At 45.0% G+C, this 12,583-nt stretch overlaps 2 pseudogenes; one reads left to right on the top strand and one right to left on the bottom strand.

Annotated features, from left to right (window-relative positions):
* Positions 1–712: 712 nt before the first annotated feature.
* On the bottom strand, positions 713–7,125 carry LOC124662370 (annotated as a pseudogene).
* Positions 7,126–9,473: 2,348 nt separating this feature from the next.
* On the top strand, positions 9,474–10,159 carry LOC124662368 (annotated as a pseudogene).
* Positions 10,160–12,583: the final 2,424 nt, after the last annotated feature.

Below are 12,583 nucleotides of genomic sequence, written 5' to 3'. Positions count from 1 at the left end.
AAATATCCCGCGCCGTTTGCGTCGTGGCGGGAAAATATACCACGCGCCGCTTGCGTCGTGGAGGGAAAACATCCCTCGCGTCGTGGCGGGAAAATATCCCGCGCGGCGTCGTTTGACGGGAACCTACCACGCGCGCGTCGTGGCGGGAACCTATCCCACGCGAAACACGAAAAATAAATGGCGGGAAAATACAAAAGGCAGTGAAAAAGGGACCTTTTGCACCGGTTGTTGGCTCGAACCGGTGCAAAAGGGTCTTTTGCACCGGTTCGAGCCAACAACCGGTGCAAAAGGCCCTGTGCATAAATTCGCGCGCGCGCCCTTTCTTCTCCATTCGCGCGAGGACCAAATTAAAGGGGAAACTCGCCAAATCTTCGCCCGCCGCGCGCCGCCGCCGTCGACCGCGCCTCCCCGCCCGCCCGCGCCGCCGCCGACCGCGCCGCCGCCTCCCCCGCCCGCCGCGCGCCGCCGACCGCGCCGCCGCCCTCTCCTCGCGCGTCCGCGCGCCCGCCGCGCTCGCGCGCCTGCGCCGCTCCCGCTCGCGCCGCCGCCGCCGCCGCCCCGCCCGCGCCGCCAACCGCCGCCCCGCTCCGGCCGGCAGCCGCGGCTACAGGTGAGCCCCGGCCGGCCTTTTCCTTTTTTTTCTTTTTTTTTCTTTTAATTAGTTAGAAAATTTAGTAGTTAAATTTAGAAATATAAGTTAGATAAATTTTAGTTAGATCTATTTAGAAAATTGTAGTTAGAAAATATTTGTTAGAATGTTAGATAAAAATGTTAGAAAATTGTTAGTTAGAAAATATATGTTAGACAAAATTTTTTACTAAGATATAGAAAATTGTAGTTAGAAAATTGTAGTTAGAAAATTGTAGTTAGAAAATATATGTTAGAAAATTGTAGTTAGAAAATATATGTGAGAAAATTGTAGTTAGAAAATATATGTTAGAAAATATATGTTAGAAAATATAAGTTAGACAAATTGTAGTTAGAAAATATTTGTTAGAATTTAGAATATAGAATATGTTAGATAAAAATGTTACAAAATTGTAGTGAAATATAGAAATTTAGAATTTAGAATATGTTAGATAAATCTTAGAATCTTAGAAATAGTAGTGAAATTTAGAAATTTAGAATTTAGAATTTATAATATGTTAGATAAAAATGTTAGAAAATTGTAGTTAGAAAATATATGTTAGACAAAATATATGTTAGACAAATTTAAAAATAGTAGTATTTGTTACTAAGATATATATATATATATTCATAAGTAATTTATTCAAATTCAATATTAGTTTGCATACGATGCCGCGCCCGCCGCGTCCTGGAGCTAGGACAATTTTAGAGGAGTTGCGGCAGTTGGGGGAAGTTCGGGACTGGGCTCCGCCGGGTGGCACTGGGAGGTGTTATCTTCCGGGCGCGCACCTTGGTGCGGAATCCGGGTCCCGTCGTCGACCCGGATATTCTCTGGTGGAGGTCTTATGGGCCACGTTCGTTTCGAGAGGAGCCGGCCCCGCCGGAGGTGGTAGCTCAGCGCATTGCAGCGGAGGATGAGCATGCTCGCCGTTACATGTATGCGTTAGACACCATGTATAGGACCGGATGGTCGGTTATGCGAGGATCTCATGTTAGCTATGCTCCCGTTCATCGTTCCGTGGCTTTGGGTGTTCACCCGGCGCGGCTCGGGACCCGGTCGGCGCCGTTGAGAGCTTGTAGTGTGATGTATTAGGGACCGATCGAGCTATATGTGTAACTCAGATCTTTGATTATGTATTCAGCATTATCCTTTATTTGCACTTATATATATGTGTAACTCTAATATTTGATCATTTATTTATATCATTATCTTGGTTAATTACTGCTTCGTTGTGTTTATAGCATTAGAATAACTTGTAAGTCTTTGCGGAAACTATGGAACGAGACCTAGAAAAAGAATACATGGTCGAGGAGATTATCCGTGATGATGAGGATATCACCTCTCTTTACCTAAACCAATCCGGCGAGGGAGACGAGCGAACCCGTGGAGACGCCTCCGGTGAGGAAGATGAGCAAGACAACCGTGGAGACGGCTCCGGTGAGGGAGAAGGTGACGACTGCGAGGAGAAGCTCACGACGCCGCCGAGGTGTATATATATTAATTAACCAAGCCTCCCGATTTGTGCATATACATGTATTAACGTTGTTTCTTCTTTTAGACCTCCCGATCAACAAACTCTATCGGTCAGAACTAAACGAGGCGCGGCCAGAAAGATGGAAGACCATGAAAGGTGCACCATCACGGAAATCGCGATAGATGGCGAACCGATTTCTCCCAAGAAGTTCGCAAAAAAGTTTGTAAGTCAATGTGGAGTTGTTGTTAGGGACACCGTCCCGATCACCACTCAAGAATGGAAGAAACCCGTAAAGGGGGCGAAGGAGTTACTTATGTCGACACGAGATTAAAAAGTGTGATGTTTAGGAAGGCTGCTGATAAATTTCATCTTTCCGGAGCCAATCGACTGCGATAGTGAGAATGACGAGGCCGGACCACGAGGATCCCGAGCTGAATAGCGTACAGCGAAGAGTTAAGAAGTGGGCTCTTAAGAAGATGGCGAGTACAGTTCAACGACTACAAGAAGAAATTGGACGACTTCTTTGTCAAGAAAGGGAAGACTCCCGATTTCAAAGGCCCCTATGAGAAGATAAAAGACCACCGGGAGGAATTTGTGAAGTTAAAGAAATCGGACAAGGCAAAGAAAAGGTCTGACACCAATACGAAAAATGCTTCTAATAAGATGTACTTCCATACCATGGGGCGAGGAGGCTACAATGCTGGCAGGCCTAAGTGGGAGAAATGGGAGAACGAGCTAATTAAAAAGGGGATCCAGCCAGAGGTGTCCAAATGGAACCAGCGGTCAAGGGATTGGTTTTACGCGCATGGGGGCACGTTGGACGCACAAGGGTTATGCATATATACACAAAGACATAAGGAAAACCCACTTCCTATCGAAGCCTTTAGAAATGTTGCAAAGGAAGTTGAAGAGGGGAAGTTCCGTCCCGAAAGAGAGAAGGACCAGCTCACACGCGCCCTTGGGAATCCTGAACACTCGGGACGAACACGAACCACATCAGGTGGCAAGCCGTGGTGTATTGGGTTTCCTGCGAAACGAAGAAATATCCCGATAGAAGCCGTCGGAGGCAAAAGGATGTGGTTCACGAACGCGTTGCTAAGCTAGAGGAGCAAGTGAGGATGATAATGTCGAGCTCGAGTCACGGTCACCCAACCTCAACCTAATCCGCGAGATAGAAGAAGTTGCATTCGATGCTACCGGCCGGGGATCTCGGCGGAAAAGCGAGCATGGCTTCCACGGAGTTGCCTCGGTGATGATGCACATGTGGATCCGCGAGATGGCTCCTCCCTCCCCTGTGGAACCGCGAGATGGATCTTGATCTCTACCACTGTAGACTTTATCACGAGTCTACACCTTGTGAGCTACATTTCCAAACGATGGGCTACTTAACGCTCAAGGCGGCGGTCGGCTATGTCTTACCGCCGATACCCGATCAAAGATACCACTTCAAGCCGGTTCCACCCGGCTACGCCGTTGCCGGGGTGGATCAAGTTATGGATGGGTATGGGCCGCCGAGGCTTGACCACCCAGCCGGTGAAGGGGATTTGCTAGAGCTGGGAGAAGCCAAGAACACTACAGTTCTATGGCGAAAAGAATTCATTGTGATTCCGGGTTGGAAGGCGCCAACAAGGTCTCCACCGAGGCAGCATTCTCCACCGATGCAGCCGTCTCCAGTGCGTGAGCCTTCCCCGCCGGTGCGTGAGCCTTCCCCGCCGACGCGTGAGCCTTCTCCGCCGCCGCGTGAGCCTTCTCCGCCGCCGTGTGAGCCTTCTCCGCCGCCGCAGCCCAAGTCTAAGAGCAAAATTAGGCGGTCCGCTACGACACGGCTGAGTCGTAACCAGATCACCGAGACGCAAACAAGAGCCCCTCCCAAGAGTGCCTAAGGTTCCTCCCAAGAGACCTTATGACTATACAGTTGAGGAAAATGCCAAGATCGTAGCTGAACAACACAAGCAACAAATGTTGAAATTGAAAAAGCCCCAGCTTGAGCCGGAGCCAGCTATATCTCTGGAAAAGAAGTTGAAACTGCTGAAGAACCTTCATCAACCTGAGCCAAGTCTTTCATCGAACTATGACCGGTCTATTCGCAAGTCAAATGTGTCAACAAGAGATCGGTGGGAAAAAAGTAAGGTAGAAGGGAAACCAGTTCCCCAGACTTGGAAACCAGAAAAACTCGTGCCCCCCGCTCCAAGTGTATCCCGATGTCACGGCGTGCTTTGATCCGGAGATGGTAAGACTATACAAAGATGAGGCAGATGCGGTCGGTATGAGTATTCCCGAGTACTTAAGCCGCATCGATGCAGAATTCCTTACAAGTACGGGTGATGATGTCCAAATAGCATACCGAGTACAAGTACGGGCAACCTCTTGTCGAGCCGAGGAGTTGCCTAATCTATCAACGCAAGCTGCGAAGACTGCATAATTGGTACATGGAAAAACGTAAGGATGGTAAGAACTGGATCATGGTGGCAATCACGGATGAGCACTATGGGCGAAATGACGTGATGAACATCGAATTTTGTGAATTATTTCAGTTATTCAACCAAGACGCCCTCGACAAATCTCTGCTGAGTGCCTACTGTCTGTAAGTATTATTTATGTAATTAAGTCTCTACCGCGGCTCGTCCATTGCATGCATATAACCATACTCTCATTGTATTATGCGGAATGAAGATCCGCGAATGCCGCAAGGGGCAAATCTATGATCTTGGGTTCGTTGACCCATATACCGTGAATGGGTATACTGTCGACCACTCTCCCAAGGACACGGAGAATAACTTGGTATATGTCTTAAGGAAAAACTCATACAAAAGGGCAATACTATTTCCTTACAACTTCGCGTGAGTGTTACTGTCTTCACACATTAAATCTTTTTCGCTTACTCCATGTGTTAAGTGTAATTGATGAGTTATGCATATATATGTGTGTCCGCAGGTTTCACTATATCCTGCTAATCATTGAACCCGACACCGGGATAGTAGAAGTCATGGACTCGAAGAGTAAACCCCTTGAGGCGTGGGGGGACATGGCTGATATCCTCCTCAAGGCTTGGAAACGGTTCACCAACAAGTCTCCGGGTTTAAAGAATAAAGAACTTCGAATAAAACATGTACCGGTAAGTACTACGGCTAGGCCGCGCATCTCTTTGATTCTAGTTTCAATATACCATTATTATCATCCTTGATTATATATATATTATTTCGATTGAACTTTGTTCTCGTAAAGTGCTTGAGGCAGGAGGACGGGAATAATTTATGCGGGTTCTACGTTTGCGAGTTCATCCGCCGAATACCCACCATAAGAGGGACATTTTGGAACAACTTGATGTAAGTAAACAACATTCATGGCTTTATATTATCACCTTCTGTTTCATTCACATACACACACATATATATATTGACCACCGTACCTTCTTTAAATTATTAGATCCAACGGTTGCGGAACGGTCTTCTAGCAACCGAGCGTGTACGAGCAATTCAAGAAGAGCTGGCGGGATTCTTACTTGAGCAAGTCATAGCTCCAGACGGAGAACACTATGTGGCCGACATGCAAAATCACCGTTGATGTAGACATATATATATATATGCATGAACTCGTGTGTCACTTTGATCGATATATATATGTAATATAATGGTTTGCTATATATATATATATATATTTGAATTGTCTGCATTAATATTATACCGTGTTTCGAATGGGGCAGAGTCTCGCCGCGGCAGCGTTTTAGTGCAATTCCTGCCGCGGCGGACTCGCCGCGGCAAGGAAGGGCACTAAAATGCTGCCGCGGCACAACCCTTTTGCACCGGTTCGTATTACGAACCGGTGCAAAAGCTCCCCCGCCGAGCGCCCCACAGCCGGCCGCGTGGAGATCCCTTTAGCACCGGTTCGTAAGACAACCGGTGCAAAAGGGGGGGGGGCCTTTTGCACCGGATGGTTTGCACCGGTTGCCCATCCGGTGCATATGGCCTTTAAAAACCGGTGCAAAAGGCCATGTTTGCACTAGTGCTATGTCGACGGCCCAAACTGTGCCGACGGTTGCCGTCGACACAGACCTTCATGTGCCGACGGCTGACCTGTTGGCCTGGCCAGGACGAGTCCTGTGCCGACGGCCCCGATATTTTGCCGTCGGCACAGGATCTGGCCGTCGGCACCTTGACTGGTTCCCGTTGTGACTCCCGCGGAGTGCAATATTGCACATGAACGCCGATCAATAGCTCACCGCGGCACGCCACTCTGCTAGCCAGAACGTCGGAGAATGCTCAACTGCCTGTGCACTCAATTCATCTCCAAGAAATGACAATTTCACCGAATTGTTGTAGAGCTCAAGACAGCAAGGCGGTAATCGCACATCAGGGGCGTAAAGGGTGCTTTTCACGAACATCAAATTGTAAAGAGGGCAGCCTTTGTCGGACCATGCCGCTCACCAGTGAGTGTCTCCAATGTGGCAGTAGTAGAGGACACGGCGCTGTAGGGTGAACGTGATCAGGACCAGGTTGCCACAAAAAGATGACTCCTTGCAAGTCACCCGGGTGGTTGGGGAGGCGGGCTTGCTCGCCTGTGAGGTGGTACATGGCAGGTCTCCATGGTCGTCGCTCGTGTTGCCGGCGTAGATGGCGACGCGGCAGCCAGAGGAATGGAAGGACAAAGGTATAGGGTTGCGGCGGGGGAGGCAGAAGCGGAGTATTCGGCGGAGAGGAGCGTGGTAGAGGACTTCCGAGCTAGAGGCCTGGTGGGGGACGAGGTGGAGCGGGCCATGGGACGCGAGGTTGGATGGCTACGGCGGGATCAGAGCCCGGTAGGTGCGGCAGCCGGCGCGAAGGGCGAAGAAATCCTGGAGGCTCGCCAGGCGCCTAGCGGCCAACGGGATCAGCTCGGGTAGGAAGTACGGCGACGACGAGGAGGTCTCTATGGGGTTTGTGGACGAAGAGGAGCCGGCGTCGGCGCCGGCTGTGTCGGTGGTGGTGGGGACGAGGACGGTAGCCGACGACGAGATACTCGTCCGGCGCTTCGGTGACGTCTCCATTCCGCACCGCTTCTGCCAGCCGATCCGACTGTGGCGTTGGGGTTAGAGCCTTAACAGGTCTACTGTTGCTCGGCCGGACTGGGCCTAGATTGTGCTTGCCTTGGTTCGTCTAGTTATCTGATTTCATGCCTACACTTAAAAGTTGCTCACAAAAAAATGGAAAATCCTATATGCCGACCAGTTCGGCGGTTACCACCCGCCGCACACCCCCGCGCGTGCAGTATGGGCCTTCCTGGTCAGCCCAGTTCGTGTTTTTTTTTGTTTTTTGTTTTTGTTTTTTGTTTTATTTTTCTTTTCTTTTCTATTTCTTTTTCTTTTCTGTTTCTATTTTCTTTCTTAATATTTAATTTTTTAAAATTTAAATATATTTTAAATGTAAAATGTTCTATCTCAAAAACTCGAAAAAAAATTCAAATTCAAAAATTGTTCGATAATGATTTTTTTCAAATTTGAAAATTTTTCAACTATAAAAATTGTTCAGATACGAAAATTGTTCAAGTATAAAAATTGTCAAATTCAAAACTTGTTCAAGTATAATTTTTTTTCAACGAAAATTGTTCAAGTATTAAAAATTGTTCAAGTATAAAAATTGTTCAAATACAATAATTGTTTAAATATGATTTTTTTTTCAAACTCGAAATTATTCAAATATAAAGACTGTTCAAATTTGAAAATTGTTTAAATTTCAAAATTGTTCAAATTAAAAAAATGTTCAAATTAAAAAAATGTTCAAATTTGGAAATTGTTCATATACAAAAAATAATAATTTTTGAAAAATAATGTTTTTCAAATTTTGGAGAATATAATTTATTTAAATATGTTCATATTACAAAAAGTTCAAATTTTGAGTTTTTAGAAAACGTAGACACAAAAGAAAAGAAACCACAGAAAAAAAGAAACGAAAAAAGAAAAACGCTACCTAATGTTGGGCCGCGGCCCAGCTAGCAACCTGCGGGCATGGGGGTGTGCGGCGTCCTGCGGCAAATCCTATACACCGACCAGGTCGGCCGCTACCGCGTGCCGCGCACCCCACGAGCGCGGTATGGGCCGGCCTGGTCGGCCCAGTTCGCCTCTTTTTCTTTCCGTTTCTCTTTCTTTTCTTTTCTTTTCTTTTCTTTTCTTTTTTCTTTTCTTTCCTTTTCCTTTTTTTATTTTATGTTCCTTTTTGTTTCTTTTTTTTGTTTTGTTTCTTTTTTGTTTATTTTTATTTTTGTTCGAATTTGAAAAAATTCAGAAAATTTTCAAAATTGAAAATTGTTCAAAATTTAAAAAATGTTCAAATTTTAAAACCGTTTAAATACAAAAAACTATTCAAATTTGAAATCCGTTCAAATTTGAAAAATGTTCAAATACAAAAATGTTCAAATTAGAAATCCGTTCAAATTTGAAAAATGTTCAAATTATAAAAGCGTTCAAATTTGAAATCCGTTCAAATTTAAAAAATGTTCAAATACAAAAATGTTCAAATTAGAAATCCATTCAAATTTGAAAACTGTTCAAATTATAAAAGCGTTCAAATTTGAAATCCGTTCAAATATATAAAGCGTTCAAATTTGGAAAATGTTCAAATTCGAAAAATGTTCATAACTAAGAATGTTAATTTTTGGAAAACATAAATTTTACAAATTTTTAAATTTTTTCAAATTTAAATTATATCCGTATCCGAAAATGTTCAAATTTCGAAAAAAATTAAATCAAAATCTGAACATTTTTAAAATTTCCAAAATTTCAAATCTGAACAGATTTGAAATTTTGTTCTCCGAAATATATTTTTTAAAAGTTAGATATTAAAAAAAATATTAACAAAAAAGAAACAGCAAAAAAAAGAAAAAAACGTACCTACTACTAATGGGCCGTGTTCCAACCAACCGGCCTGGTCGGTGGGGTGTGCGGTGGCCCGTACACACCGACCAGGTCGGTGTACAGCACTCCCCGCGTCCTGCTGCTGCCGACCTGCGGTGGCGAGGAGGCCCCAAAAAAATGCCTACGCTTAAAATTTGGCGAGGTTGATACGAAGTATTTTGTAAAAGAGAATAGTTGAAGAATTGATGTAGTATTTACTATTTGTTTCTACTGAGTTGCGTTGAAAAGTTGTGTTCAGAAATTCACGAATGGAATTGCGTTGAAAGTACATGGAACTGAGGTTTCACCAAGAAAGTTTGACAATCTCTCGCTGACACCATTACTCACCGTCAGCCGGCAAAATTTTCCAGCGTGAAAACGCTGTAATACTACAATACCACTTTCGCTGACACCATTACTCTCCACTACGGTGTACCGGCCACGGCTCTTCAAATACAGGAGCTTGAACGACCGGAGACACTATCTCGTGAGGGAAGCACACGAAAATGTCGGAGGCAGTGAAGGTGATCGGCACCCGGTCAGCGCGTTCAGCCACCGCGCCGAGGTGGCTCTGCGGCTGAAGAGCGTCCCCTACGAGCTCATCGCCGAGGACCTCGACAACAAGAGCGAGCTGCTGCTCCGGAGCAACCCCGTCCACGGCGGCAAGGTGCCCGTGCTCCTCCACGGCGACCGCGCCATCCCGGAGTCCCTCGTCATCGTCGAGTACGTCGACGAGGCCTTCGAGGGGCCGCCGATCCTGCCCACCGACCCCCATGACCGCGCCGCCGCGCGCTTCTGGGCGGAATTCCTCGACCCGAAACACTTGTGGAGGCAGCTGTGGCTGGCGCTCTGGGCGGCGGACGCCGACGCGCGTCGCCGGTTCAGGGAGGAGGCCAAGACAAGCCTGGCGCTCCTGGAGGCGGAGCTCGGGGACAGGAGGTTCTTTGCCGGCGACGGCGTTGGCTACGTCGACGTTGCAGCAAGCGGGCTGGCATACTGGCTTGCGGCCATGGAGGAGGTCGCCGGGGTGAGCATCATGGCTGATGATGAGTTCCCGGGCCTGTGCCGGTGGGCGAAGGAGTACACGGCGAGTGAGACTGTGAAGGGGTGCCTGCCGGACTGGGACGAGCTCGTCGCCGGCTACGCAGCGAGCACAGAGAAGTTTAAGCTTGTAGCCCAGCAGGGATTATAGCTACACATGTGTGTGTGCATCGCACGGTTGTGGGGTTCAGTTCACTCCATGTGTGTTTGGAACTGACTGATTCTATGAATAAACTGGCAGTGGAGTTTTAAAATTACGGTGCAGTTTGGAGTAAGCAAGATCGATGGATGTACACGCTCCACGTGATTTATAGCTGATACTCAGTACTCAGTACTAGCTAGATGGACAAATAGTAAAAGAAGCAAGACGTTTGAGCGCACACAAACAACAAAGGACTTTTATGGGTGTGGCTAATTCTCCATCGACTAAAAACTAAGTTAGTTTTGGTGTTATTGAATCTCAGTTGTAACTTATGCTACAACTTACCATTAGCAGGAATCACAAAGCAAATATAAGGGTCCGGAGTCATTTTTTCTAGTTGTAACCTCATTTGCAACTTAAAAAATTCATTCGGATCACATTAGTGATGTACCTGATGAGGATGAACCATGAACATTTGTCTATAATAGAAAAAGAGGGAGAAGAAAGTTAATCTTTAAAAATGGTAGTAGTCTTAATTTGGAACCCTAGAGGTCTTAATAGACCTGATAAGTTTACTAGAGTGCATGATCACATTAGAGAGATATATCCTGATATTATTTGTTTTTCTGAGTCAAAAAAAGAAGAATTCACTAACTTACAGTTGCAACAGTTGCAACAGCTAGATCCTTGGGGGAAATTTACCCGGAACTGGTTGCCAGCTGTTAAAACTGTTGGTGGTATTCTTGTTGGCATTAGTCTTGACCTTTTTGATATAGTTAAGTGGGATATCTTCACTTATTGTGTATCTCTTCAAGTAAAGGCCAAAAAAGATAATGTTGTTTGGGGAGTTATTGCTGTCTATGGCTCTGCTTATGAGGAGCATAAGTTGGATTTTATAAATGAATTTCATAATGTTTATGCTTGGTGGAATTGTCCTATTTTAATAGGTGGTGACTTTAACCTCATTAGAGAAAGGTGTGAAAATAACACTGGTAATATAAATTAACATTGGGCTAATTTGTTCAATGATTGGATTAACAAGTTCAGTCTTATGGAGCTCAAAAACCCTAGTAGGCAGTTTTCTTGGGCTAACAACCAGGATAATCTGGTCTGGTCATGGCCTTGCTAGTTAGGATTTTTGTTTCTACTTGTTGGGACTCCTTGTTCCTTGCTAGTAGTTTATCTTCAAAGGCTAGAGTAGGTAGTGATCATACCCCTCTTATTGTTGAAACTGGTGCTTCAAAAATTTCTCATGATAAACAGTTTAGATTTGAAAAGTGGTGGCTTAAAATTGAGGGGTTTGAGCAAGCGGTAACCAAATTTTGGCAAACCTGTCATCTATAAAGCGGTAGCCAAATTTTGATCGTAATACTGCTTACTTCCATTCTGTAGCAAATCAGAGGAGAAGGAAGAAGTAGATTGGTCAGTTGCAAGGTGATTCAGGCATGGTAAAAGATAACAAAGGTATGCTTGATATTGATGTTAATTACTGTAAGAACCTTTTCTGCCAAGAGCCTTGCCTTGATATTGATTTAGTGGATGATTTTTGGGACCCTGAGGATCTGGTGTCCTAGGATCATAATAATATGCTTGATTCTGCTTTCTCTGAGAAAGAGGTGAAGGAGGCAATCTTTGGCTCTTATGCTGAGGGTGCTCCTGGCCCTGATGGCTTTTCTTTTCTTTTTATCAACACTTTTGGGAGCTCATTTCATGGCTATGGTGAAAGATTGGAATGAAGGAAAGTAGATATGTTCATGTTGAATTTTTCCTTATTGACTTTGATTCCCAAGGAGGCTGAACCTGTAACTATACAGAAATTCAGGCCAATTGCCTTAACTAATTGTAGTTTCAAGATTTTCTCTAAGTGTCACACCAATAGGCTGGGAGTGGTTAGTGAAAAACTTATCTCACCTAACCAAACAACTTTTATTAATGGGAGGTATATACTTGAGAGTGTTGTTTCTGCACATGAAGTTATTCATAATGCAGTGCATAATGGTCAATCTGGTTTTATCTTTAAGCTTGACGATGTAAAGGCTTATGATAGGGTTGATAGGAATTTTCTCTTGAGAGTCATGAGGATGAGGGGGTTTAGCTCCAGATGGATGTCTATTATTGAAGGTCTTTTGCATGATGGATTTGTGGGTGTTAGGATTAATGATTGTAATAGTCATTTTTTCTGACCAGTAGTGGTGTGAGGCAAGGGGATCCTATCTCCCATATCCTTTTTAACTTTATGGCTGATGTGTTCACCAAAATATTGTCCAAAGCTCCTGTTAGTAGACAGTTAGCTGGGTTCCTGCAAGAATTGGGAGGTGGAGGTATCATCAGTATGCAATATGCTGATGAGACTTTACTTTTCCTAGAAAATAACTTGTCCTCTGCTATAAATTTGAAGTGGATCCTGGCCTGTTTTGAACATTGTCTGGCATG

The sequence above is a fragment of the Lolium rigidum genome, chromosome 6 (assembly GCF_022539505.1).
Source record: "Lolium rigidum isolate FL_2022 chromosome 6, APGP_CSIRO_Lrig_0.1, whole genome shotgun sequence".
In the NCBI taxonomy this organism is placed as follows: Eukaryota; Viridiplantae; Streptophyta; class Magnoliopsida; order Poales; family Poaceae; genus Lolium; species Lolium rigidum.
Note: the sequence above shows the minus strand (reverse complement) of the source record. Positions and strands in the feature narration are given on the sequence as shown.